At 42.1% G+C, this 24,840-nt stretch overlaps 1 protein-coding gene across 6 annotated transcripts in view; it reads right to left on the bottom strand.

Moving 5' to 3' along the window:
• CCSER2 (coiled-coil serine rich protein 2) overlaps positions 1-12,238 on the bottom strand; it is a 195,057-nt gene extending 182,819 nt beyond the window's left edge. For 5 of the 6 annotated variants that reach the window (XM_058436444.1, XM_032141618.2, XM_032141628.2 and 2 more), the window contains exon 1: positions 12,020-12,238. The gene's annotated coding sequence lies outside the window, so the exon portion shown is untranslated. The remainder of the gene's footprint in view (positions 1-12,019) is intronic. The other variant, XM_058436445.1, reaches the window with a different exon arrangement.
• Between the last annotated feature and the right edge of the window lie 12,602 nt (positions 12,239-24,840).

Genomic DNA, 24,840 nt, shown 5'->3' with positions numbered 1-24,840 from the left:
AACATATGTCTAGCAGCTTTCCTGGAAGAAGAGGCATCTATGTTGGGCTCTTAAAAAGATAAAGTGATGGCCGGGCACAGTGGCTCACGCCTGTAATCCCAGCACTTTGGGAGGCCGAGGCAGGTGGATCACCTGAGGTCAGGAATTCAAGACCAGCGTGGCCAACATAGTGAAACCCCGCCTCTGCTAAAAATATAAAAAATTAGCCGGGCATGGTGGCATGCACCTGTAATCCCAGCTACTCGGGAGGCTGAGTCAGGAGAATTGCTTGAACCTGGGAGGTGGAGGCTGCTGTGAGCAGAGATCGTGCCTTTGCACTCCAGCCTGGGTGACAAGAGTGAAACTCCGTCTCAAAATAAAAAAATAAAAAAGATAAAGTGATTTAATGAGAAGGCTGAGAAGATGAATGGTATTCTACAAAAAAAAGAAATAGTGGCCAGGCACGGTAGCTCATACCTGTAATCCCAGGACTTTGGGAGGCCAAGGCGGGCATATCACCTGAGGTTGGGAGTTCGAAACCAGCCTGACCAGCAACATGGAGAAACCTCGTCTCTACTAAAAATACAAAACCAGCCAGGCGTGGTGGCACATGCCTGTAATCCCAGCTACTTGGGAGGCTGAGGCAGGATAATCACTTGAACCCAGGAGACAGAGGTCGCGGTGAGCCAAGATCACACCACTGCACTCCAGCCTGGGCAACAAGAGTGAAACTCCATCTCAAAAAATAAAAAATAAATTAAAAAAAAAAAGTAATACTATGTGCAAAAGCAGACAGATGTCAAAGCATTTCTCATTTTCATGGAACCTCCTCTTGGAGGACTATCTGTACGCTAATAAAAAATCTGATCTTTACTCTGTAGTCCTATGGTAAGAAACATCACATGTGCATTAGAATCCCCTAGGGAGGGTGGGCACGGTGGCTCATGCCTATAATTCCAGCACTTTGGGAGGCCAAGGTGGGAAAACTGCTTAACATTAGGAGTTTGAGACCAGCCTGGCCAACACAGCAAGACACCCTAGGGAGTACTCCAGATTCCCTAAAGCATGGGCAGGCAAAAGGTGGCTAAACAGACAAAAAAGAAAAGAAAATAAAATTAACTTCAGTAGAGAATGGGGAGCCACAAAAGATTTTTTTTAGCAAAAACAGAACCGGGTCAGATCTGTGTTTCGGAAATCCAAAAGTCAGGGGCGTGGATCAGTGGCTAAGGGAAGAAAATCTGGAGAAAGACCAATGAAGAGGGTTAAGAAGCAACTGCAATGATGCTCCAACACTAAATATTGACTACTACTTACTTAAACATAAATGAACCACGAAAAGAGGCATATAAAGTGCTATAACTGTAATATATGCTTTCAACATAGTTTCTGAATTCATCTCAAACATCAACTCAATAATCGTAAGCAGTTACGGTAAAATGAGATCAGGTACATTAGAAAAAAAAAGGGGGTGGTGGAGAAGAGTTAGCTGTCAAAATTTCCCTGGAAAAGTTGCTCATTTGTTCTTCAATTTAACTTTTTTTTAAAAAAGGTAAAACCACCATAACAAATAGGTTGCTAAATGAAAATTTTGAAGCTACTACAAGGCGAGCACTGCACAAAACTGCAGTACAGTCCATCATGATGATGATGATGGACCTTGAGTGCACAGATTAGGATAAAGTTAATTTCATTTACATTTCAACGACGTAGATCCTGCATTTTTTTCTCTGTTGAAACATTTTGTTAACTACATATATTTGTATTGTGAAAGTAAAAACTTGGGACCCTAACTTCACTATGCCAAAAGAAAAAAATTAAGCTGGAAGCTGAGTCACAAAAGAAGCTGCCTTTCCTTTTGTTTTTTGTTGGGGTTTTTTTTGTTTGTTGTTTTTGTTTTTGAAGTTTTTTTTTGGAGTTTCTGTCTTGTTGCCCAGGCTGGAGTGCAATGACGCGATCTTGGCTCACTGCAACCTCTGCCTCCCAGGTTCAAGCAATTCTTCTGCCTCAACTCAGCTTCCCAAGTAGCTGGGATTACAGGCATGCACCACCATGCCCGGCTAATTCTGTATTTTAGTAGAGATGGGGTTTCACCGGTCATGCTGGTCTCGAACTCCTGACCTCAGGTGATCCACCTGCCTCAGCCTCCCAAAATACTGAGATTACAGGCTGAGCCACTGTGCCCAGCCCCCCTCCTTTTGTTTCTAAGCTGATAGCTACAGATAAGAAGTTAGGCCCGGTGCGGTGGCTCACGCCTGTAATCCCAGCACTTTGGGAGGCCGAGGCGGGCGGATCACGAGGTCAGGAGATCAAGACCATGCTGGCTAACACGGTGAAACCCCGTCTCTATTAAAAATACAAAAAATTAGCCGGGCGAGGTGACGGGCGCCTGTAATCCCAGCTACGCGGGAGGCTGAGGCAGAAGAATGGCGTGAACCCCAGGGGGGCGGAGCCTGCAGTGAGCCAAGATCGCGCCACTGCACTCCAGCCTGGGTGAAAGAGCTAGACTCCGTCTCAAAAAAAAAAAAAAAAAAAAAGAAGAAGTTAAATGTGTCCATGAGTAACTACTCAGTGTTCACCTTATCTTATGTAAAGCACCGATTTACTGAGCACTAAACAAATACATAACCGACTATTCCCCTACCTGCTCCTTTTCTTTTGTAACATGTGGATTCAGTAATGTGATAATACCCTCCCTCTTGCCCCTCCAGCCTGCTTTTTCCATTTAAATACTGAAGCCTTCAAAATCATCTTTGGAGACAGACTTGTCTCTCTGGCATGCATCCTTAACCTTGGCAAAATAAACTTCTAAATTGATTGAGACCTGTCTCAGATACTTTTTGGTTTACAGTATATAAATAAGAATACAAAAAAAGAAAAGCATCCACCTTTTAAAAAAGAATTCCTTGACTGGACATCCCCTCCAGCTACCACCCTGTTATTTAGCTTTACTTTATAGCAAACTCCTTGAAGGAACTGTCTATCCCAGCAGTCTACAATTCCTTTCCTCCAATTCTCTCTTAAGCCCACTCCAATCAAGTCTTCACTTCCACCACTAAACCAGAAACAACTTGTTAAGGTCACCAATGATTTTCATATTACTATATCTTAGTCCTCAATCTAATAGCATCTGACACAGCTGATTACTCACTCGCTCCTTCTTAAAACATTTCACTGGGCTTCACTGATACAACTCCACTGGGCTTCACTGATACAACTCAGTCTTAATTCTCTTCCTTCTTTATGGGCGTGCTGCTTCTTGGTCTCCTCTGCTAGTTTCTCTCTCTCTGAAAACATTACAGGATCCCAAGGCTAACTTGTGGGACTTCTCCAGCCACACTCACTCCCTAAATTATTTTAATCCATTCTCGAGGCATTACATACTATCTCTCTGCTAATAACTGGAAATTTATATATCTCTAACCCAGACTTCTGCTGTGAACTGCAGACTTGTGCATACCCAGCTCTCTTCACAATATGTCCACTTAGATTACTAACTTAAAATGTCCAAAACTGAACTCATTACTTCCCCCACTAAAACCCAGCTTCTTCTGCACTCTTACCCATCTCAGGAAATGTTAACTCCATTTGTCCAGTTGTTCAGGCCAAACTCATAGCCCACATTCAATCCATCATTAAACTGTTGGCTCTGCCTTCAAAATTTATACAAAATGTGAGCACTTCTCCCAATCCCTGCCTAAAATCATCATCTCCCACTTAGGATTACTGCTGCGCCTGCTAAATAATCTCATTATGCGCCACCCCTGACATTCTCTACATAGCAGCTGAGAGTTCTACTTATAACAAGTCAAAACTCTGGTGGCTCCCCACCTTTTAAAAGCCAGTCTCACTGGCCTACAACGCCATATATGATCAGGCATCCCCCCAACCAAACCCACCTCTCTGACCTCATCTACCAATCAATTCCCCTCAATGCCTGCACTGGCCTACTTGCCACTCCTAGAACAGGTAAAGCAAGCTTCAGCCACGGGATCTTCGCATTCCAGTTCTATCTTCATCAAGTACTCTCTCTCCTAATATCTGCATAGATCACATTCTCACTACTTCAAGATCTCTGCTCAACTACTAGTTTTTATTACAGCCTTCCCTAACCACCTTAGATAAAACAGCAGCATCACCCATCACATGTTCTTTTCACCTCTTCCTGCTTTCTTTTTCTCCACAGCAAAGTAATAGATGACATATTACACAGATACTTATTTTCTGTATCTTGTCATTAGAATGTAAGCTCCACAAAGGCAGAAAACTTGTTTTGTTGACTGAACTATTCCCAGCAAGTGCTCGGAATACATTTCTTGAATGAATGAATGAGAAAAATCCAGACTGAGGATCTATTCTCTAAGCCAGGATTGAAGGAATTTAGAATGTAAAACATCTCAAGTCCTGGAAAAACATGACTGCAAGAAAGGCCACAACAATGGCCAAGTCTACAACTCTAGCTGGTACCAATAATAAATAAAGGTTGACAAGCCATACCATACTATTCCTAAAATGAGGAAAATATACCTGAGAAAAAATTTTAAATAAGGAAAAAAAACAAAACAAAAAGATGGTCATCCCTGCCTCCCCACCCCGAAAAGAAATATCACCTGGATGTTTCCTATAAAGTAGCCTACCAACTCTGACCAAAATATCATCAAGTCCATTCTACAGACTTAAATAGCTATTATGAATAGTCCCTGTTTTTCTAAGCTAAGGTCTTCAGAGAAAATTATAACTCCCAACCCTAACACTGGCTGCCAAGAGATAATGGTCAGAGAAAGCTCTCAAATTGCCCTAAAGCACTCAGGCTGCAACGAAATATCATTAATATGATGACAACAACAATTCAAAGTACCTTCTGGTATCTGTCTTGCTTCTTTGTCCCTAGCGGCTTCGTCATCAAAGGTTTTGCAATCTTGACATGGGGGCAGTGTTGGGGAGGAGGGTAGACAATTCAGAAAAACAGGACTGGAATTTAATTTTGCATCTTAAAGAAAAGCAGGACCAGTTGTGGTGGCTCACACCTGTAATCCCAGCACTTTGGGAGGTAAAAGCAGGAAGGTCATTTGAGCCCAGGAGTTTGAGCCCAGCCTGGGCAACATGGGGAGACCCTGTCTCTATGAAAAATTTTTAAAATTAGCCAGGCATGGTGGTACATGCCTGTAGTCCCACCTACAGGTTGAGTACAGGTTGGGAAGCCAAGGCAGGAGGATAGCTACAGCCCAGGAGGTCAAGGCTGCAGTGAGCCATGATGACACCACTGCACTCCAGCCTGGGTCCAGAGACCCTGTCTCAAAAAAAAAAAAAAAAAAAAGAAGGAGAAGTAGAATGCTAGGGAACCGAAAACACTTGCTCAGATACAAGATGTCACTGGGGTTTTCAATACCAGGCACCAAAAGAGCGATCACAGAAGGACCAAAACCCTAAGATGCCCATCGTTCCTCAGCTAAAGAGCCATGCCTTGCATTTCTATTCCCACACACAGAACTCAAGATACAGGGTAGGAGACCATGCCAAAGTGAACAGCTGGGAGCAGTGATGGCAGGGAGAGCAATAACAACTATCATAACAAAGGGAAGGAAGGAGTAATCACTCATGCTTTTTCGCTTTTCCCTTTCCCACTGCCCTTAGCAAGGACATAAACGGGGTAGATGAAAACAGGAGAAGGCAGAGAACAGGGGGTAAAGATGGCCTGAAGCAAATGGTTGTAGAAAAAATCAAGAGCAAATTCCTTTACCAAGTAACTCTTTGAAAAATAGACATATGAAGTAAGTTAGGAGCTGACCAAGAAAATTTAAAACAAGCCCCTGTCTTACATAGCTATAAAGTACAAAGAAAACAGAGATTCTTAATTATTTGGAATAATCTGTGGCATTTTTAAGAACAATAATCTTCAAAGATGATCCAACTATATTAAAACTAAGCTACTGGTCAACTTGAAAAAGTAAACAGGTAAAAAACTTCAGTGCTCATGGATCCAACCTTTAAGAATCTTCTGGCTTCCCAATGGCTCCAAACCTTAATATAATCAACCAGAAGTCTTTAAAGGTAGAGAAGTAACTCTAGGACATTCCAAACCAATCAACTCATCAGAGAAGAGCTAAAAACTCAGAGATTACACCTCACATACTGTGATTGGTCAATTCACTTAAAAAGAAAGGACTGTTCCCATTGGTTGATCTCAATAGGCTGAATCACACCCCAGCATCAGCACCTGTAGCAAGCATAAGTCAGAAGCCAAAGAGGCAGAAAGCCATCAGATACTCAGAGAAAACTTAAGTAGTCAATAACAAAGGAAAGACAAGTTCACCCTATACAACCACAATCAGCTTATGACAGCAGGGTACACCAACCACAACTGTTTGTAGCCTGAGGTGGCAGCATTCTACATGCTCACGTCTGTGCTAATACTTCCCTCCCCCTCTGCCTCCTCCCTGATGGCTCTTCCCCCATCCTCCCTGACAGCTGTCACATTCTAGAGCTACTCTTCCTCCACTCACTCTTTCATTTTGGTAATTTGGTGTTTCCCAGTTCAGTCGCTTGACCTTTCTGCATTATCTCATCCTATATTCACTCATTCCTCTACTCAGTCCCTATCTTTGACAAGCACACAATCCAGTGGGGGAGACAAGATATGTCACTAGAATAGGTACAATACATCACAGTCGGTGCTGTGAAAGAAATTTAACAAAGTGCTGTGAGCACATATTCATCTGTCATTACCCCACTCAATGTCTTCCAAATCAATACTCTGCCTTCCCACTCTGTTGTATATCAGTTACTAAATCCTATTATCTTTCCAAAATATCCCGATCTCCACTTCCACCTCACGGTTTAGGCTTCATTTCTCACATGAATATTTCAACCACTTCCTATTATAAACATAATTCAATATATAGCCACACTGTCACACGAGCAATCTCCCTAAAAGAGATAACATACCATATCATCCCCTTGCTTTGCAACACCTAATCTATCCAATGTCTAAGAAATGAAGTCCAAATCCTTGGCATGGAAAATAAGATAATACTTTTGAAATAGCACCTTTTAAAAGCAGGCTGACTGAGTTCCAGTTCCAATGCTTACTACCTATGTTATCTTTGGCAGGTCACGGTCTCTAAATTTTCATATCCACAAAATGAGGATACTAAAAGAACCTACCTCCTAGGGTTGCTGTGAAGATTAGGTAAGAAACTCCATGCCAAGAACCAGCACAAAACCCAGCACTCAATGTTAACTATTATCCTGGGCTGTCTCATCTATCTAGAATGGGAGTAATCTGCTCCCCAGTGGGAGCAGATTACTAAGGTTTCCTTTCATATATTTTAGAATGATTAACAATAAGAGTTAAAGACAACCCTCTGGTTAATCTTGAACAGACAAAAATTTCAATTAACCAATATATTGCTGTCACAAAAATTTTAGTTTAACTAAAAACTTACCATAATTTACTAAAAAACAAGTACACATTTTTATTAAAGTTAGGTTATTTTGTTTTGTTTTCCTATTTAAGTTCAGAAAAAAGAATGGAAACATAATAATGTAGTTTTCTATAATATAAAATACACATAAATGAAATTTGATCTCAGTTGTATATTAACTTTCTAAATATATATACATAACAAAATGAACTCTAGAAGCTTAAGAAAATAAAAGTATGCATCAAACAGGTGCATGGCATTCATTCTCAAAAAACACAATCAAAGGACAAAAATCACTGACTTTTTTCTTTTATCTTTTTTCTTTAAAATAGAGATGGGGTCTCACTACGTTGCCCAGGCTGGTCTTGAACTCCTAGGCTCAAGCGATTCTCCAGCCTCACCCTCCCAAAGCACTGAGATTACAGGTGTGATCCACCACACCCAGCCACACTGATTTTTTTAAAAAATATATAATATAGGGATTACCCCGTCTCTATTAAAAATACAAAAATTAGCCGGGCATGGGGGCACGCGCCTGTAGTCCCAGCTACTCAGGAGGCTGACGCAAGAGAATTGCTTGAACCCAGGAGGCGGAGGTTGCAGTGAGCTGAGATGGCACCACTGCACTCCAGCTTGGTGACAGAGTGAGACTCTGTCTCAAAAAAAAAAAAATATATATATATATATATATGTAAAAAATGTAAATTTAATATAAAACCTATAAAGCCTACAATACGAAAAAATAGATCAGAAATATTTTTCAAGAGATTAATATATTTATGATGTTAGTGCTAATGAAAATGGGTGAGAAGATTCCAATAAATTTATGAACGATGGACAAATAAAGGAGAAAATAAAACTAGAAGAATACTGCATTTCCTTGTCTATTATGGACTATGATGTTAAACTGCAAGTAACCTTATCCTCATTTTTAAAAAACAAACTTTTAAAAGCAAAAACCTATAAAGTATGATAGAAGTGGTCAACCAAACTCTACTGGAATCAGTGTAAATCAATATCTTTTAGAAGTAAATCTGGTAATATTTTTTGAAATTAACAAAACCTTCATACCCTCTGACTTTGTAATACTGCTCCTGGGCCTTTAGCCCAAAGGAAAGAAGCAAAATGATAAACAGCTATATACTAACTGCATTATCTGCAAAATAGTAAACAATCTAGATGTCCAATTATTAAGAAATGACATTGTAACACTGTATAATCATCTAAAGGTATAAAAACTATAGCAAAAAATAAAACATCAAATATGAAAGCAAATATTAAGCATCATATGTATGCTGTATGCTTTATCATATAAAATCACTTAGATATGACAAGAAATAAGAAGAAAAATTAAAAGTTTGTTTTGATTTTTAAAATTTCTTTGACCATTAAGTTGTTTGTAAGAAAAAAAGCCTTTTGGAATTGGTCAGGCCCACACCACTACACATTTCATCTTTTTAGAGACAGCCACAATCATCAATTTTTTCCCCCAAAATCCTATCACATAGGAGTAAGATAGGCTCTTCTCACAGACAAGCCACACAAGTAATTTTAGTCATGCTATTAGCCAGCTGCAACCTTCTTATATTAAAATCTCAGGCCGGGCGCAGTGGCTCACGCCTGTAATCCCAGCACTTTGGGAGGCCGAGGTGGGCGGATCACCAGAGGTTGGGAGTTCGAGACCAGCCTGACTAACATGGAGAAACCTCATCTCTACTAAAAATACAAAATTAGCCGGGCGTGGTGGTGCGTGCCTGTAATCCCAGCTTCTCAGGAGGCTGAGGCAGGAGAATCGCTTGAACTCGGGAGGCGGAGGTTCCGGTGAGCCGAGATCGTGCCATTGTACTCCAGCCTGGGCAACAAGAGCAAAACTCCGTCTCAAAAAAAAAAAAAAAAAAAAATCTCATTGTACCATCAAAGCTTAACTGTATGTGAGATCTCCATACGGTGATCAGAAGCCACTTGTTATGGGGCATCTGGAGAGAGGACCCCAAGCACTGAGGTTAAAACTATCTGGCTGAGAGGAATAGTGAAGGTTAGGTTTCTCCCATATCCCCAAATGAATTATCATGTTTCTCAGCCACAAGGGTTTAAGTCCCTAGGAGTGGCAGCTATGGATTCAGAGAGAGAAAGTGCAAGCAGATTTGCACTCCCTCTGAAAAACTGGCAGCTCCTTCATTTCACCCCAAAGCACCATGGAGTAGTGAAAAACACACAATGACGAGGTCAGGAGATATGAGATGTAGGTGAGCCTAAGCAATCTCAAACAAGTTATTTGTCTTTTTAGGCTGAGTTGTTTAATGGTAAAATGTTTAAAGTTGAACCAAATAATCTGTTAATTCTTTCAAGTTCAATATTCTATTAATAGACCCTTTTTTCAGAACACATCCAAGTCGCTCACAACTCCCATTCAAATTGTAAAACAATTAAGATTTAGAATTAGGAGACTGGGGGCAAAAGTGAAATACACAGATGGTCAAAAGACCTGGACTGTAATCCCCACCATCCCTTTCTACCTGCATGACTTTGCGCCTCAAAATAAACTTGTAGGACCAATGAAACAGCAATCGTTATGGGTCATGCCCTTTTTATTACTGTATCATAAAATGGATTTTTTTTTTTTTAACATAACTGGGGTTTCATTCCTAACCAGCCTACAATCCCAGCACTTTGGGAGGCCAAGGTGGGCAGATTACGAGGTCAGGAGTTCGAGACCAGTCTGGCCAACATACTGAAACCCGTCTCTACTAAAAAAAAAAATTAGCCAGGTGTAGTGGTGTGTGCCTATAATTCCAGCGACTCAGGAGGCTGAGGCAGGAGAATCGCATGAACCCAGGAGGCAGAGGTTGCAGTGAGCCGAGATGAGGCCATTGCACTCTAGCCCAGGCGACAGTGCAAGACTCTGTCTCAAAAAACACAAAAGAAACCCCAAAACCTGGTGGAGACAGACACATAAACAAATCATTAACTACCAGTTGACAAATACTAACTGCAGAGTGTACGAATCAGTTAAGACAAGAGGGATGAGATGTCTAGACAAGCCTCAGAAGTGATACTTTCGTAAGGTCTTCAAGGGCAGGTTGTTTACTAGGTAGAGAATTCTCAACAAAGAACACTGAAAAACCACAGAGGAAGATGTCATCTTCAGAGAACTGCAACAGTCTTATATAGAGAGGGCAGGCATAATGGTAGAAGATGACACTAGAATGTAGACAAATACCACTAATCATGAAGGACTTTGAATTTTATCGATATAGACTATGGAGAGTCACTGAAGGACTTGTAAATATGGATTCAAAGTCCCTTCCTCCAAAATAGGCAAAGGAGTTGAGTCAAAGCAACAAAAAATGCAGGTCTGAATGTGGAAAGGTAGAATTTTTACAGAATTCTTAATAGAGACTTTCTGCTTGCTTTCAGGATGGCTTCTAGTGCTTTCTTAACTATGGCTTATGCTGAAGTACGACAGTATGAATTATGGCTAAAGCGTTCAACAAAATGTGCATTTTTAACCTGAAGATTATTTGAAGTCAATGTTGTTTAGAACACAAACAAAAATAAAAAATAATAGTAACAAGCTTTCATAAGTTAAGAGAAACAAACAGTAATAAAGTCCAAGAGGAAGAAGACTGATTTCAGGCAAACACTCAGGAATATTTACATCTTTATCACATATGGATGACGGATAAGCCATGTTTTGAACCCATCTTTTGCAGGAGAGCATCTTAAGTTCCTTTTGGTTAAAGAGCAGCTGCCATCTCTAAAGTCTCTAGTCTAAAAGATGATGCTTTAAAAAAAAAACAACTGGACAAATTAATAGGTTCCGTTATATTTTAATGCTCAGGAGAAAAGGAATGCCTTTCATATGGCTATTTTAAAAAGCTTAAATCTCAATTTCTCTCACTTATAGGAGTGAGCTACCAACACTCTAATCTGAGACCACAGAGTCCCTGCATCAGTCATTTCCACTCCGCTAAGGCCTTGTCTGGGAGCAGCAAGTCTCATTGGTCGGGGAGCCCACACAGATGAATATGCAATTATTGAAATGGAAACTTAAGCTTCGCCACCAAGGACCACCACAAAGGAGTCCTTTCATTCCTCCTTTTACTTTATCAAGAAAGTAGGTGTATTATTTAAAAATGTATGAAAATACATGTCTAAAGAGAAGAGAGAAGATCTGAACCTACGGCAACGGTGTGCCCCACCAAAGTTTCACCTCAGGATGTGTTTTAGGGTGTGTCTTTCATTTAGCCCTGTAATTGAAAGAAAAAAAAATGAACTCATTCGGGGAGCCCCGGTACTTTCCCCATCCACCCTCACATGCAACCAGGCTCCGAAATCAGAGTGCCTCAGCCTCGTCCAGATTTCTCTTGAAAGGCGGCGGCGCCCGCGGCCCGAGGCCCCGCGCTATCACAGCCGCAGGGAGGGCGCCCGCCCCGCGTCCGGCGGCTCGCGAGGGGCTAGAGAGGCTCACCCTGGAGGCCGGGGGACCGGTGGGCGCCACCGCCTCAGCCAGGGAGTCCGGGCTTCCGCCCCGCCCCGGACTGCGTGCCTGGTCTTGGGCTGCCCCCGGCGCCCGCCGCGACCCCGGCCCCGGCTCTGGCCCTGATCCCGGATCTCACCGTGCGGAGGTCGCGCTGCCTCCTCGGCCGCGGCCCAGCTCCAGGCCGCCCAGCGACCTGCGGGCCCGAGGACGGAAGGTGAGACGAAGGGCCGCCCGTCACATCCCCGCCAGCCCCGCCGCCCGAGCTGCAGCAACCAGCATCGCGTCCGCGGCCTGAGGGAGCGCCGGACTCCAAAGCCGCCGCGCCCCCTCCCTCGGCCGGCGCCGCCCGGACTCCGCCCTCCAGGGCCCGCGCACCGCGCGCGCGCAGCCCCGCCCCGCCGCGGGCCCGTGCGCAGGCGCGAGCCGCACGGGACTACGGGGCCCGCCCCCACCGCCTGATCCGGCCTCAGCCCACCTCTGGCCCCGCCCTGCCCTCACGCCAGGCTTTCCCAAGCTCCGCCTCCGCTTCGGGCCCCGCCCCCTCCACTGACCTTGCCTGGCCGCCTCCTGACTCAGGTTTTTGCTCGGCCCACGCGCCAGTCTTGCGGCTGACCTCACCTCTAGCCGTCCCCTGGACTACATTTGCTGCTTGACTGCGGTCAGACCTGACAGCTCCTCCTCCTGGATGTGAAAAGTGAGGAGTGGTCTGAGCATTGGGCATGACTGAACCACGCACCTGCTTACCGCAACAAAACACAGGATCTTGCTAAAGCTGAGGGAAAGGGGCACCCCAAGTGCTGATCTGGTTTTCCTTTTTTTTTTTTTTTGAAACAGGTTGGAGTTCGGTGGCGCTATCACAGCTCACTTGCAGCTTTCTGGGCTCAAGTGATCCTCTCGCCTCAGGCGTGCATCACCAAGCCTCCGAAATAATTACAACTAAGACCACACTAGTCAAAGTAAACTATCACATATTGACCCAAATACCCGGCTAATTTTTATTTTTTCTTTTTAGAGATGGGGGAAGTTGTCTTACAGACTAGTCTCAAACTCCTGGGCTCAAGCAGTCCTCCCACCTTGGCCTTCCAAAGTGTTGGGATTACAGGCGTGAGCCACAGCTCCTGGCCAATGTGGTTTCTTTGCCAGAAACCAGGTCTTTCTTCCCTTTGGGGCTTCCATCCCCCAGAGGCCATCTCTTCCCCTCTTTTTTTTCCTCGACCACGGCCAGTCCTGCCCCTGAGAGTCCTCAGCCTGGAAGGCTTCCGGGCCTGGCCGGCTGTTTAAAGCTCTAGAGCTGCCCTTATCTGGTTGTAGACTTGCAGTTCTCTGAAATCCTTGTCGGCCCCAACAGCTCAATTGCAATAAATAACATTTCAGGAGAACTGCTTGAAAAATATCCAGTTCTTTCATGTCTCCAGATCAATGATACTCAAATGGAAAAAGCAGACGGAATGCCTGATTTGTATAACCACATTTCATTTAATAATATACTTTTATATTTAGAAAATAATGTCTTTTAAATATCAATCCCTAAAATATTTAATATATTGGACAATAATGTGTGCTTAAAATATTGACAAAGACTAGGTCATGCTGTGCAATCTCTCTTTGGATTGAGATTAGAAAAGCAAACACCAGGCCAGAGGCGATGGCTCACGCCTGTAACCCCAGCACTTTGGGGGGCCAAGGCGGGAGGATCACAAGGTCAGGAGTTCAAGACCAGGCTGGCCAATATGGTGAAACCCCATCTCTACTAAAAATACCAACGAATTAGCCGGGCTTGGTGGCGCATTCCTGTAATCCCAGCTACTCAGGAGGCTGAGGCAGGAGAATTGCTTGAACCTGGGAGGTGGAGGTTGCAGTGAGATGAGATTATGCCACTGCACTCCAGTCTGGGCGGCAGAGTGAGACTCCATCTCAAAAATAAAATAAAATAAAATGCACAGGCCAGTTGTGGTGGCTCACGACTATAACCTCAACACTTTGAGAGGCTGAGGAGGGAGGATCACTTGAGCCTAGGAGTTCAAGATCAGCCTGGGCAACATAGAGACCTAGTCTATTAAAAAAAAAAAAAAATTAACCAGGCTTAGTGGCATATGCCTGTAGTTCCAGCTATTCAGAAGGCTGAGGCAGTAAGATTACTTGAGCCCAGGAGGTTGAGACTACAGTGAGCTGTGATCATGTCACTGCACTCTAGCCTGAGTGACAGAGCAAGACCTGTCTCAAAAAAAAAAAAAAAAAGGCTAGGAAAAAACTTTCCCATAATGCTAATACATGTACATACTTAGTAGAATCACAATAGCATTTTAGTGTATTTTCCTAATTTTATAAACATCCTTGATACATTTTATTTGCTTTCAGTTAATTTTCCTGGGTCTTTTCTTTTTTGTTTGAGATGGAATCTTGCTCTGTCACCCACACTGGAGTGCAGTGGTGAGATCTGGGCTCACTGCAGTCTCCACCTCCCAGGTTCATGCGATTCTCCTGCCTCAGCCTTCCAAATAGCTGGGATTACAGGCATGTGCCACCACGCCCAGCTAATTTTTGTATTTTTAGTAGAGACAGGATTTCACTATGTTGGCCAGGCTGGCCTCAAACTCTTGACCTCAAGTGATCCGCCCGCTTCGGCCTCTGCTGGGATTACAGGTGTGAGCCACCGCGCCCGGCCTGCCCTTCCTCCATCTCCAAAACCAGCAAGAGTAATTTGAGTCCTTCCCACATTGCATCACTCTGACCTCCTCTTCTGTCTCAGTCTTCCAATTTTAAGGACACGTGATTATGTTCGGTCCAACTGGATGCTCTAGAATAAGAACCTTATTTTAAGGCCAGTTGATTAACAGCCTTAATTCCATCTGCAACCTAAATTCTCCTTTTTTGGCATCCTCTTGATGTAAGAGAGACATTCTTTCAGGGGAAGTTTTAGGGTTCCATGACAAACAGCACAATGAAACAGTTGATCAGAGCCCCAGTAGGAGATGATTCTGGAGACCATCCAAAAACAGACAAGTTGGGTGCAGTCCCACACACCTGTAATTCCAGCTACTTGTGAGGTTGAGGCTGGAGGATTGCCTGTGGCCAGGAGTTCAAATCCCACCTGGGCAACATAGCAAGACCCTGTCTCTAAGAAAAAAAAAATAACAACAGACAAGAATCTCTGATGAAATCTCCTGGCTAGGCATGGTGGCTCAAACAAGAGCTTTGGGTGGCCAAGGCAGGAGGATAACTTGAGGCCAGGAGTTGTGACCAGCCTGGGCAACATGGTGAGAACCCCCCATCTCTACAAAAATAAAAAAATAATAGAAGTTAGCTGGATGTGGTGGTGCACACTTGTAGTTCTAGCTACTCAGGAGGCTAAGGTGGGAGAATTGCTTGAACTCAGGAGTTTGAGGCTGCAGTGAGCTATGATTGCACCACTGCACTCCAGCCTGGGCAACAGTGAGATCCCATCTGTAAATAAATAAGAATAAAAGAGAAATCTCCTCCTTTCGTCTCACAAATATTTACTGAGCATCCACAGGCACTGTTCTGGATTAAGTCCTGAACAAGGACAGGAGTCAATGGGATTGATTTTCTAGAAGAAATCACCAGTTCTTCACAGAAGGCAGTCTGATGATGGGAACTCTCGGCTCCCACAGTCACAGAAAGTTTTCCTTGTTGGCCCTAATTTCGAAGACTTTGCATGCCTTGATGCCTTCTGGATCTAGAATCCAGCAACAAGGAGCATCTTTACCAGTAAAAGACAGAGTATCCACGATCTTGCCTCCTGGTTGAAGATGTAGAAAGCCTGCTTCTCAGCTGTGAAGATGACAAACGGGAGTAAAGTAGAATGAATTCCTTCTTTTCATTCCCTAAATTGCTTGGCAAGGCCCAGAAAGATGAAAAATAATGTATTAGTCAGGGTTCTCTAGAGGGACCGAACTAATAGGATAGATGTATATATGAAAGGGAGTTTATTATGGAGTATTGACTCACATGATTGCAAGGTGAAGTCCCACAATAGGCCATCTGCAAGATGAGACGCAAGGAAGCCAGTCTGAGTCCGAAAGCCTCAAAACTAGGGAAGGCGACAGTGCAGCCTTCAGTCTGTGGCCAAAGGTCCAAGAGCCCCTGGCAAATCACTGGTGTAAGTCCAAGAGTCCAAAAGCTGAAGAACTTGGAGTCTGATGTTTGAGGGCAGGAAGCATGCAGCACGGGAGAAAGATGAAGACCAGAAGACTCAGCAAGTCTAGTCCTTCCATCTTCTCCTGCCTGCCTTATTCTAGCCATGCTGGCAGCTGATTAGATGGTGCCCACCCGAATTGAGGGTGGGTTTGCCTCTCCCAGCCCACTGACTCAAATGTTAATCTCCTTTGACAACACCCTCCCAGACACACCCAGGAACAGTACTTTGCATCCTTCAGTTCAATCAAGTTGACAATATTAGCCATCACAAGTTCACCCCTTGTCAACCTTGAACCCATACACATCTCCTGAAATCATACATAATCTTCAAATAAAGATAATAATAAGGTCATAATTATGCCTAACAGAATACAGCTATCCTTCATACAACCAGAAGTACACTAATCCTTAACCTAAATGCTATTTCATAAAGTTAACAACACTTAAATGCTGATATGAAGTCAATAAATCTTATGTCACATGACAAAGGAAAAATAAAGGAAATAAAATGAAGATATTTTCTTAGTACAAGTGTACACACGCACAAACATGTTTTTAACAAAAGGAGGAAAGACTAATGACAATTACAGTCCTCATTGCTGCAACTGGTCATGTGGTCGCAGCTGGTCTTGACGACTACCTTCTTCTACTATTCATTCTGTATTCCCCTTGCCCTCAGCAAGCACCTCAACAGGTCATGGTTTTTTACCTGGTAGAGTGACCCAAACCTTCATTCCTGAAGGGTCTGGGCTATTTGTAGTCCTGCCTGAATTGGGTCGTTGTAGTTTCCCATTGACCTTAATCATAGGGCATGGTAATACTAAGAGACACCCTAATGGATCTCCTATATTCCATTCATACTCTTCCTTACCTTCATTGTTGAGTAGTAGACTGATGTCATCTTGGTAGTATGGCTCAATCATCCCAGCCAACACTGTAACTCCCTTCTTAACCTGTTGACTTAGAGGTAGGTGGAGCCCAAAGTGGCCAGGTGGCAATCTTAACTTCCAGCTTAACAGAATCATTGTTGTGTCTCCTGGTGGCAGCATTCCTCCTTCTGGAAGTAAGACCTCCAGGCCAGCAGGACATAACGTTGCAGGAACAGGAAGCAAAAATTTTGCTAGTAGGTCACTAGGGGTGATGATGAGTGGAGGTCATGGTGAGTGGTGCCACTTCCACTTCCACCCCTTGATTCCTGGATCTATGAATCCTCAAGGAGAAATCCACAGGAGAAATAGTGTCATATATTGGACGCGGATTCAGGGTATACACAGCCTGCTGGAGAACTTTTCCCCAGCCCTTCAAAGTATTGTCACCTAGTTGGCATTGTAATTGTGACTTTAAAAGGCCATTCCACCGTTTTATTAGTCCAGTTGCTTCAGGATGTTGGGGAACATGGTAAGGCCAGTGAATTCCATGAGCATGAGCCCACTGCTGCACTTCTTTAGCTATAAAGTGTGTGCCTTGGTCAGAGGAAATGCTATGTGGAGTAACATGATGATGGATAAGGCATTCTGTGAGTCCACGGATGGTAGTCTTGGCAGAAGCATTGCATGCAGGATAGGCAAACCCATATCTGGAGCAAGTGTCTATTCCAGTGAAGACAAACTGCTGTCCTTTCCATGATGGAAGAGGTCCGATATAATCAACCTGCCAACAAGTAGCTGGCTGATCACCCCAAGGAATGGTGCCACATCAAGCGCTCAGTGTTGGTTTCTGCTGCTGGGAAATTGGGCAGTTAATGGTAGCCATAGCAAGGTCAGCCTTGATGAGTAGAAGTCAATGTTGCTGAGCCCATTCATAACCTCCATCCCTGTCACCATAGCCTCTTTGCCTGGCCACAGCAGGCAAGATGCCTGTACATTGGCATCCTTCCGTTCATCTCTTATGCAGAGTGCACAAAATAACAGCTTTAGATAAAATTCAGCCCACAGGTACATTTTGTTTGGCCACACCATGATTTTTAAAAATTGAATTCATTACCAGAAATTTAAAAATTGATGAATTTCGCATATTTAAAAAATCACATTTTCAGTTCTCTCCAATTGGCCAGTCATACAGGGCCCTTTTGTCTACACTAACTCCATCCACTCATTTGCTTGCCTGGTTCCTGTAAGCATTGCAGTCTGCCATTGTGCTATAGAGGTTCCAGAGAGAGTATGGATTCTACGTGATTTAGCTTATAAATTCATGGAGAATTCACATTGCTTCCATGTTTTCCTCTCCTGTGAAGGAAAAATTAAACTAACATGATTGTGAACCTGATATGCACCAGATTTGTTTTTTGAAAATTGTTGTAGTAAAATATACATGACGTTTACTCTCTTAGCCATTTTTAATTGTATAGCTCAGTAGTATTAAGTACACTCATGTTGCTGTGCAACCATCACCACCATCCATTTCCAGAACTGTTCTCATCTTGCAAAACTGAAACTCTATAAAACAACAATTCCCCATTCCCCTCTCCCCCAGCCCCTGGGAAGCACTGTTCTACTCTCTGTCTCTATGAATTTCATTACTCTGTGTGCCTCATATATGTGGAATCATACAGTATTTGTCTTTTCAGGACTGGCTTAGTTCACTTAGCATAATGTCTTCAAGGTTCATTCATGTTGTAGGATATGTCAGTATTTTTCTTTTTAAGGTGGAATAACATTCCATTGGATGCATAAACCACATTTTGCTTATCTGTGCATCCATTGGTGGACACTTAGGTTCCTTCCTTCTTTTGGCTATCACGAATAATGCTACTACGAACATGAGTGTGCAGATATCTCTTCAAGACTGTGCTTTCCATTCTTTTGATTATTTACTCAGAGGTGAAATTATCGGATCATATAGTAATTCTTTTTTAATTTTTTGAGGAAATGTCATACTGATTTCTACAGCAGTGTGTGAGTCCATTCTCTCATTGCTGCAAAGAAATACCTGAGGCCAGGCGCGGTGGCTCACGCCAGTAATCCTAACACTTTGGGAGGCTAAGGCAGGTAGATCACCTGAGGTCAGGAGTTCAAGACCAGCCTGGCCAACATGATGAAACCCTGTCCCTACTAAAAATACAAAAAATTAGCCGGGTGTGGTGGTGTGTGCCTGTAATCCCAGCTACTCGGGAGGCTGAGGCAGGAGAACTGCTTGAACCCAGGAGGCGAAGGTTGCGGTGAGCCGAGATTGTGCCACGCACTCCAGCTTAGGCGACAGAGTGAGACTCCGTCACAAAAAAAAAAGAAAAAAAAAAGAAATACATGAGACTGGGTAATTTACAAAGTGGTTTAAGTGGCTCACAGTTCTGCAGGCTTTATAGGAAGCATGATGCTGGCATCAGCTTGCCTTCTAAGGAGGCCTCAGGAGGCTTACAGTCATGGCAGAAGATGAAGGAGAAGCAGGTACATCACATGGCAAAAGCAGGAGCAAGAGAGAGAGTGGAGGGGAGGGATGCCATACACTTTTAAATGACCAGATATCTTAAGAACTCAGAATAAGAGCTCACTTATCACCAAGGGGATGGCCAAACCATTCATGAGGGATCCACTCCCATGATCCAAACACCTCCCACCAGGCCCCACCTCTAGCACTGGGGATTATAGTTCAACATGAGATTTGGTGGGGACACATATCAAACTATGTCAGTGACATAGGCAGACCTGCAAAAGCTAAGAATTATATTTTTCTTATGAGAATTAAATGAATTAAATATCATATAATAAGAAGCAACTGAAGTTAATCATGAATATTAACATGTAGGCTAACAATAGACCCTTAAGAGACTTAATTATTTAAAAATTCTGAGTATGACTAGTTTTATAGTTATAAATTTGATAATCTCAATGAAAGAAAAATTTCCCTTCAAAATTATCAAATTTAATTCAAAGTGGAAGAGATCTGGAATGCCTTTTTTAAACTCTAAAAGAAACTGTTGCCCAGTTGGGGTGGCTCACACCTGTAATCCCAGCACTTTGGGATGCCAAGGCGGGTGGATCACCTGAGATCAGGAGTTCAAGACCAGCCTGGCCAATATAGTGAAACTCCATCTCTACTAAAAATACAAAAATTAGTGGGGCATGGTGGCACATGCCTGTAATCCCAGCTACTCGGGAGACTGAGGCACGAGAATTGCTTGAACTCAGGAGGCAGAGGTTGCAGTCAGCCGAGATCACACCACTGCACTTCAGCCTGGGCAACCCAGCAAGACTCCGTATCAAAAAGAAATTGTTAAAGTTACTCAAAAAATTGATACAATAAAAGATACTTAGATACTTGAATATTTTGAGTACATTATTTCATGTTTTCAAGGAAAAACTAATTACCACAAGAAAACTGTGAATCTGAAAAATAACTTGTACTAAGAATACTTAACTCATCAAATTAATAATGAAAAGACAAACAACCCAAATTTTGAAATGGGCAACAGTACTAAATAGACACTTCACAAAAGAAGACACATAAATGAGCACATAAAAAGGTGCTTAACATCATTAGTCACCAAGGAAATGCACATTAAAGTCCAATGACATCTCACTTCACATTAATATATAGTTTGGCTAAGAATTTCAAAGGACTGACAAACACCAAATGTCGGGAAGAATATGAAGCCCCTGGAACTCTCTCATATACTGCTGGTGAGAATTTAAAATGATAAAACTATTTTGAAGCTCACTCTGTTAGTTTTTCATAAAGTTAAACATGTCCTTGCTGTGTGATCCAGCAACTTCAGTTTTAGGTATTTACTCAAGAGAAATAAAAACATATGTCCACAAAATGACTTAAGTGAGTATGTTCATAAAGGCCCAAACTGGAAATAATTACTTGTTTATGAACAGGTAAATGGATAAACATATTGTGGTATACTCATACAAGAGAATAGTAGTCAGCATTTAAAAGGAATGAACTACTGATACATGCAACAGAAGCCAGACGCTAAAGAGTACATACTGTATTATTTCATTTATATAAAATTCTACCACAGAAAAAATTAGCCTATGATGACAGATATCAAAATAGTGGTTGCCTTGGGGGCAAATGGGAAGATGGTGAAGGAAAAGTCGCATGATAATATTTTCTGGGGTCCTGGAAATTCTCTGTGTTTTGATTGACATGGTGGTTTCATTGGTGTATAAATTTGTCAAAATTCATTGAACTATTCAAATAAAAGCTGTTCATTTTAATATAATAATTATACCTCAATTAAAGAGTATTTTTTTTTGGCTGGGCATGCTGGTTCATGCCTGTAATCCCAGCCCTTTGGGAAGCCTAGGTGGGTGGATTGCTTGAGTCCAGCAGTTGGAGACCACACTGGACAACGTGGTGAAAACTTATCTCTACAAAAATTAGCCAAGTGTGGTGGCATGCACCTATAGTCCCAGCTACTGGGGAGGTTGAGGTGGGAGGATCACTTGAGCCTGGGAGGATGAGGCTGCAATAAGCCATGATTGCACCACTGCACTCCAGCCTGGGCGACAGCAAGACCCTGTCTCAAAAAAAAAAAAGAAAAAAAAAGAGTATTTTTAAAAGTCCATTATTTCCTCACTGGTTTAAGATGCTGCTTTGTCATGTATTACCTTTTCAAATTCAATTGAGTCTATTTTTGTATTTTAAAATGTTCTATATATTGAGCCATTATCAAAATCTTTTCTTTCTTTTTTTTTTTTTTTGAGGCGAAGTCTTGTTCTCTCGCCCAGGCTGGTGTGCAATGGTGTGATCTCGGCTCACTGCAACCTTCCCCTTCCCAGGTTCAAGCAATTCTCCTGCCTCAGCCTCCTGAGTAGCTGGGGTTACAGGCGCATGCCACCACGCCTGGCCAATTTTTGTATTTTTAGTAGAGACGGGGTTTCGCCATGTTGGTCAGGCTGGTCTCGAACTCCTGACCTCATGATCTGCCCACCTCAGCCTCCCAAAGTGCTGGGACTACACTTGTGAGCCCCCTCACCCGGCCTCAAAATGTTTTGAATATAGAAACTGAATAATATATTTTAATACCTGGTAAAGTTAGCCTCTAGCCTTAGCATTGTTTTTTTATTTTTTTCCATGAGTTTTCTGGTTATTTTTGTTTCTCTGTTCTTCCAAATAAATTTTATAATCAACCTATCTAGTTCCAGGTGAAAAGGTAGATGGCATTTTTATTGGAATTGCTTTATATTTATTTATTTCTTATATTTTTTGTAGAGACAAGAGTCTCACTATGTTAAGAACTCCTGCCCTCAAGCAATCCTCCTGCCTCAGCCTCCCAAAGGGCTAGCATTATAGGCATGAGCCACCTTACCAAGCCTGCTTTGCATTTATAAATGAGTTTTATAATACCTTATATAAAACCTCATCTTTATAAGATTGAATCTTCTTATCCAGCAACTTGGCACGTCTTTCTGTTTTTTCAAATTCATTTTTGTGATTTCAGAATTATTTTGTAGTTTTCATCTTTTGGACATTATCTCTTATTTTTATGCCTGGTATTTCGTGTGCTGTAATAAATGGAGTCTTGTTTTCCATTATGTCTTCTGTTTCTAGTTTGTATGTATGCATGTCTTTGGTGTTTATATGTTAATTTGATTGTAAACATTTGGTACTTTACTACATTATCTTGTTTGTATGAGTTTTCTCACCAATTCTTCAAGGTTTTCCAGACATAATCATGACCTCTGTAAATAGCATTTATTGGCTAATGCTGCCAACATTATGTTTTATGGTAGAGGACATAATGAAATCTTTGTTTTTTTCATTGCTTTAGCAGAAAAGCTACTAAGATGCTGACTTTTGGGCCATGATTTTTTTTATCACGTTAAGGATATATCTATCAATTCCTAGTTTACTGAATGTTTTGTCGTAAAAAAAAGTATACCAATATTGAATTTGCTAAATGCCTTTTCTGCATCTGTAGAGATGATCATATATTAATGAAACACTTTGCATTCTCAAATTTCAGTTGGGCATTGAAACACTGCATTCTTAAAATCAACCCCACTTGATCACAATGCAGCATTTAATCTGCTGTCAGGGTCTATTTTAAGTTTTCTGCATTGAAATTCTTAAGGGAGAATTGTCTGTGGTTTTCTTTTGTTGGAATAAAAATCTTTGAAATTTATTCCAAACAAATATGAAATGTATTGGAATAAAAACAATGCAATCTTTGTCAGGTTGGGGGATTAATAGAGTAAGTGCTTCCTAAAATGAAATGTCCTGAAATAGTTTAAGTAACAATGGAATTAGCAGATCCTTAAAGATTATGTAGTCCTTTGTGATATCATTTAGCTTAGTGTTTTTTTGTTTTTGTGAAAGAACTATTCAGCCTTTTCATTTCCTCCTCAGAAATTAGTTTTAGACTTTCTGTTTCTACTGGTTTCAATTTTAGTAAGTTGTATTTGTCTAAAAAATACCCATTTCTTCTAGATTTTCATACTTATTTGTACAGAGTTGAACAAAGTACTTTCTTCTTAAATTGCTTTCTGTTTTTATTTCTATATGTATTTGTGTTTTCTCTTCTTTAAAGCTTAAATTAGATAAGAGTTTGTGTATTTTTTGTGTTTTTCAAATATCTAGCTTTTAAATTTATTATTTTTACTCTTCTGTTTTCCAAATCATTATTTATAATTTTATCTTTATTAATTCCTTTTTGCTTCTCTTGGTTTACTCTGCCATTTTGTTTTCTATTTTGGACATTAAATTTATTTATATTTATGCTTTCATTTTTATTGCACCAGATACTTAAAGGCGTAAATTTTCCTGTAAGAACTGCTCTTTGGGAAAAATTCTCAAACCATGTTTTTCCTCTGCTTTCACACCACACAGCAGTCGACACGGAAGATGTCTGTGACCAAATGTGTGAAGTTTTTTCCCCACCAACAAGCAGTGGACACCAGCTGCATACCCTCCAATTCCATTCTGATGCTATCTACTTGGAGATAGCATCAGATCCCACAGGTTGAGGGCTCTCAGTCCCTTAAAGTAGTCTCTCTCCCTTTAGACACCCAGTGGCAAGTCCGAGACTCTGGAACTTCTGACTGATTGGCTTCAAGTTGGGGCTTCCAACTGAGCATGGTGGCTCATGCCTGTAATCTCAACACTTTGGGAGCAGGAGGATCACCTGATGACAGGAGTTTGCCACCAGCCTGGGCAACACCTTGAAATCCCATCTGTATTAAATAAAAAAAGTTGGGGTTACCATGACCCTCTTTGGGATTGATTAATTTGCTGGAGTGGCTCTTAAAACTCAAAAAAACACTTATATTTAATGGTTTGTTTTATTTTATTTATTTTATTTTATTTACTTTTTTCCAAGATGGAGTCTTGCTCTGTTGCTCAGGCTGGAGTGCAGTGGCACGATCTCAACTCACTGCAACCTCCACCTCACAGGTTTAAAAAATTCTCCTGCCTCAGCCTCTGGAGTAGCTGGGATTACAGGTCAGGCCACCATGCCCAGCTAATTTTTGTATTTTTAGTAGAGACGGGGTTTCACCATGTTGGCCAGGCTGGTCTCGAACTCCTGACCTCATGATCCACCCGCCTCGGCCTCCCAAAGTGCTGAGATTACAGGTGTGAGCCACCACGCCTGGCCTAATGGTTTATTTTAAAGGATATAACAAAGGATACAGATGAAGAGATGCATAGGCAGAGGTGGGGGGAAGGGGTGTGCCACTCCTCAGAAACTTCCAGGTATTCAGCTACCTGGAACCTCTCTGAACTCAGGCCTCTTGGGTTTTCATGGAAGCTTCAGGACCTCAGCATTCTTCCCCCAGGGAATGGCGTGGAATCCTCTCTGGAATAAGGGTCTTAGGACCCACAGTCAGAAATGAGGAAAGATTAGAGTCCTGC

This window comes from Hylobates moloch, unplaced genomic scaffold (genome assembly GCF_009828535.3).
Source record: "Hylobates moloch isolate HMO894 unplaced genomic scaffold, HMol_V3 SCAFFOLD_3, whole genome shotgun sequence".
NCBI lineage: Eukaryota > Metazoa > Chordata > Mammalia > Primates > Hylobatidae > Hylobates > Hylobates moloch.
This window is presented reverse-complemented; position numbering and strand designations above follow the sequence as displayed.